The sequence below is a fragment of the Olea europaea genome, unplaced genomic scaffold (genome assembly GCF_002742605.1).
Source record: "Olea europaea var. sylvestris unplaced genomic scaffold, O_europaea_v1 scaffold2553, whole genome shotgun sequence".
Classification (NCBI taxonomy): Eukaryota; Viridiplantae; Streptophyta; class Magnoliopsida; order Lamiales; family Oleaceae; genus Olea; species Olea europaea.
This window is the reverse complement of record NW_019243807.1, coordinates 32812-37922: the sequence shown is the minus strand read 5'-3', so window position 1 is coordinate 37922 and position 5111 is coordinate 32812. Positions and strand designations below refer to the sequence as shown.

General features: G+C 25.3%; 1 long non-coding RNA gene across 1 annotated transcript; it reads right to left on the bottom strand.

Annotated features, from left to right (window-relative positions):
• Positions 1 to 1470, bottom strand: LOC111382715. The gene is made up of 3 exons (XR_002700597.1): positions 1400 to 1470; positions 103 to 111; positions 1 to 21 (listed from the first exon to the last, which is right to left on the bottom strand). It is a non-coding gene; the product is annotated as an uncharacterized LOC111382715 (long non-coding RNA).
• Positions 1471 to 5111: the final 3641 nt, after the last annotated feature.

The following is a 5111-nucleotide window of genomic DNA, read 5'->3' as shown; positions in this document are numbered from 1 at the left end:
AATCTTCTCAACTTTTTCATACTGTCTCCAGAATTAGCAGACATCACAATCCGTACAACCATGACTATATGTGAAAAAGAGTCAAGACAAAATTATGTTTACCTGCTCCATCTAATCCACAGCAAACACGTTCATTGATTAGTGGATCACAATTAGAGAGAAAAATAAAATGAGGTCAGGCCACTTTACAACATTATATAAATCGTAAGCTGAGTCTACAAACAACTACATACATTAACCACACTTTGCCTTTTTTGTGAAGCAATTCACTTAATTATTTATCACATCACAGAAAGCTCATTTTAACATAATTTGGAAAGAAAAATAAATCCTCGTAAAAGTTATTTACGAAAACTTGCATTATGAAAAAAGTGCATGCTAAAATTATCATATTAATTTTACCGTAACGCTCGTAGATCAAAATTTCGAAGGTATCTACACATTGATTGATACAAAATTAGTTGATCGGTAGCATATAAATGTTTTCCGAAACTAGAACAAATTTACAAGAATCGACGGTATCTAGCGCTTCGGTATAGTACATTGCATTCAAATAAGTACAACATAAGGACCAGAAAGTCAAGAAATGTTTCTCAAAACCGTAGGTTTAAGCTTCAATACCAGAAAACCGATCACACAATTTAAGTTTTACCATCATTCGGTAAAAAATAATAATAATAATAATTAATTTTCAAACCCAAAAATTTCAAGTATAAGGGAAAATCAAAGTAGAAACTGTACTAGAGTATATGTTATAAAATTATACTTACAAAATCAAATTAATTAATTTGAAAATTAAACATTCAGTTGAATGAACTGTAGAAATTTAACGAATTGAATGAATTAACATCAAATTATAATAAAAAGCATTAGACAACAAATGAACGTGAGTGGAGAAAACCGCTATACGTACGTACATATTAGTTTAAATCACAACAGAAATTGTACGATAAAATACAACATACAAATTTACTTACAAAATCAATCCAAAATTCGGACTTTAATTTGAAAACTAAACATTTAGTTAAATGAATATAAAACTTAATAAACTAAGCCATTGTTTGACCTGATTTTTCCATTAAAATACATTCTTAAACGTTGATTTGATATCATTTTAACCACACATTCTTAAATAAAATAATATTATACGTAAATCAAAATTTTTTTCTTATATTTTAACCACATATTTTCAATCAATATAGTATTTAAAAATTTATTTTCTCCTGTAAAATAGGAAATAGGACTCAAACAAGGGCTAAATCAACTCACAATAAACAATTAAAAAGTATTAAATAAGAAAATGAGCTCGTGAGTAGAGTGATTGACCATACATACACATTAAAAGTTTGAATAACAATTGTGCTAAAAAATGATGAGAATCAGAAATGAAGGAACTTACTGGAGTGCAGACGGACGAAATTTTGGGTGGGGGTCCGAGGGAGTAAGAATTGAGAGGGAGAGGTTTTTATAGAGGAAATGGTGGCCACAAAAAACATATAATTTTTCAAAATGATCGACTACTGTTTAAAAAAAAATTAAAAATTTGTAAAAATCTTAAAAACATTGAAAACTCAAAATTGCACCTGACATTTCACTTTCAAATCGACGTCTCGAGAAAGAAAGGGAAGAAAAAATAAGGAAACCGACGAGTTTTTCTTGAGAGGAGACCAACCAGCCACCGTTGGAAACGAAGAAAGTAAGTTTTACATAATTTTTTCCCCATTATCTATGTTAAAGGTTTATTTTGTTGGAAATAGTAGTAAAAATCTTTGTAGAATATGTAAAATTAATAAAAACTAAATTTTTTTAGGGTTTGGTTGCCGGAGATCTCCGAGCAGAGGCAGTCTGCCTCTACTCTTGAAGAAGACGGCATTGTCCTTCTGTTAATAGACAGCCCACCTCTGCTCTTGAAGAAGACGGCACTGTCCTTCTGTTAACCGACTGCTTGTTTGGGCCGTCTGTAGAATAATTTTTTATTTTAGTTTTTTTAATAATCAAAATACGCAATTAAATTTTAATTACAGATTAATTGAAAGAAGTTTCTAACATTTGAAATAAATAATTTAAATAATGAAATAATTAAATCAAATAATTTAAATGAACAATTGAAATGAAAAATCATTAGAATAAATAATTAATTACTCACAAAAATAAATAATGAACATTTAAATAATAATTAAATGATTATTTAAATGATAAATAAATAAATGTTATTAATCAAAATACGCAATTAAAATTTAATTGATACAAATTTCTAACATTTGAATTAAATAATTATTTTTTTTGTTCAATAAATAATTTAAATAATATTTCCATATTTCAATTACAGATTAATTGAAAGAAATTTCTAACATTTGAAATAAATAATTAAATATTTACGTTTACTTGTTTAATAAATAATTTAAATAATGAAATAATTAAATCAAATAATTTAAATGAACAATTGAAATGAAAAATCATTAGAATAAATAATTAATTTCTCACAAAAATAAATAATGAACATTTAAATAATAATTAAATGATTATTTAAATGATAAATAAATAAATAAATGTTATTAATCAGAATACGCAATTAAAATTTAATTGATATAAATTTCTAACATTTGAATTAAATAATTATGTTTTTTTGTTCAATAAATAATTTAAATAATATTTCCATATAAGTAATTAAATCAAATAATTTAAATGAACAATTGCAGCAAATAATGAAAAACATTTGGAATAAATAATTAATTGAAATGCACAAAAATAAATAATGAACATTTAAATAATAATTACATGATTATTTAAATGATAAATGAATAAATGTTAATATTGAAAATATTAATTAAAGTTTAATGAAATAAATTTCTAACATTTGAAATGAATAATTAAATATTTACCTTTGTTCGTTCGGTAAATAATTTAAATAATCGATTCATATAAGTAATAAAATCAAATAATTTAAATGAACAATTCAAATAAATAAATGAAAAAAATTGGAATAAATAATTAATTGAAACGCACAAAAATAAATAATGAATATTTAAATAATAATTAAATGATTATTTAAATGATAAATGAATAAATGTTAATAATCAAAATATTAATTAATGTTTAATTGAGATAAATTTCTAACATTTGAAATAAATAATGAAATATTTGCGTTTGCTCTTGTTCAAGAAATAATGTAAATAATCGATCAATATAAGTAATTAAATCAAATAATTTAAATGAACAATTGAAACAATTAAATGAAAAATAATTGGATAAAAATAATCAAAGTAAGTAATTAAAATGTAGATAAACAATTGAAATAAATATCTAACATTTAAAATAAATGATTAAATATTCGCTTAATAATTAAAATAAATATTGAATAAACAACTAAAGAAAAATATAAGAAATAATTACATGTTTACGTCTAAATGTTCAATAAATAATTTAAAGAAAATAATTAAATATACAATTATAATAAATAATTAAAATTAAGCTTTCAATAAACAATTAAAATAAATGTTAAATAAACAAATAAACAATTGAAATAAATAATTTAGATAAACAATTGAAATAAATAATTAAAATTTAAATAAAAATAAACAATTCAAATAAGTAAGAAATATAAATTTTCAAAATAATTTATATGAAAGTAAATATAAATAATCAAATTTAATTAAATAAAGAATTGAAATAAATTTCTAACATGGATTAAAATAAATTATGAAATAAATAATTTTATAAAAATTAGTTTTTCCCTTTTTTATAAGTTGTTGTGTGTAATTTTTATTATTTTCTTTATTATCTGTTATTTCGTGCGTATATTACTTACAGTTTGGTTAGTTGAATTTTGTGACATTATGTTTCAAATATTGGAACATTTGAAATTTTGTAGGATGGATTACCATTTGGATGCAGCCTTGAAACAGGTTCCTGGCAAAGTTACGTCGAACTGTAACTTTGCCAGTTTCACAACAGTGTTGGATTCACTGGACGAGTAGCACGCGGAGATATTACGTCGATCCTGCCTATGATCCCTGTATTTACTGCGATCTGTACAGTTCTTTGGACAATTGATCGATTTATTACTATGTCGGCTGCTTAAGCCGGTTGATGAAGATGTCCTTCACTTTGATTTTGGGGGCAAGGTTGCTATATTTTCTATATTCGAGTTTGCCTTCATCACTGGATTGAAATGTACGGGTGAAGAGGCAGCAAGAGCCAGTATTTCGACAGACAAGAGGCTGCTGAATGATTATTTTAATGGGCACACGACAATGACACTGGCGCAGTTAGAAGATGCATTCAGGGGATGCGACCAGATGTCCGACAAGTTGAACTTGAGGATGATATTTATAATAGAGAGCGTACTGAGGTGTCATCACAGGAAGACTTCGATTGACTTTTTCATTTGCAAGTTGTTGATAACATCGATACGTTCAACAGCTATTCATGGGGGAGAAATAAATTAGCTTGTGATTTATTTGAATTTAATGGTGTTCCGTAGATATTAAGCCGTATTTCTTTAAAATAATTGTACATATTGTAACGTTTAAACATTGTATATTTCATTCATTCATTTGTAATTCTGAAATAATTGTAAAACAAATATTATTTTTTTAACATTTAAATTTTTTTTTAATTTATGTGTTTATTTAAATGTTTCATGACGAATTTATAATGTTTTGGTATATTGTGGAGAATGCACTGAGTTTTAAAAAATGATTAACTTCAAATATTACGCAACTAATTAATGAAATATTAAAATAAAAAAATAAAATCTAATAATTAACATTAAGAATATGCGTGAATAATTAATATTAATGTTATAAATAATGTTACATAAACTTCAATTATACATCTGTTACGTTGTCATGCAGAGGGATCTGACTTGTACAAAATCTTCTAGTATGTCATGTTGCACCGCACTTACGAGGTCGGGAAAATTATTCGATCAATGATATTCTATACGTACATGTACGTCCAGGATTACGTGGGCCGACTGCTGGTGGCAACAAATTATTCAATAAGAGAATGTGATCAGGAACTTTCCACTCGACTTCATTCGGTACAGGAAATATGGTTTCGACATATGCTGCTCTCCAAGAACCAGTCGTGTAATAAGCATTGCATAA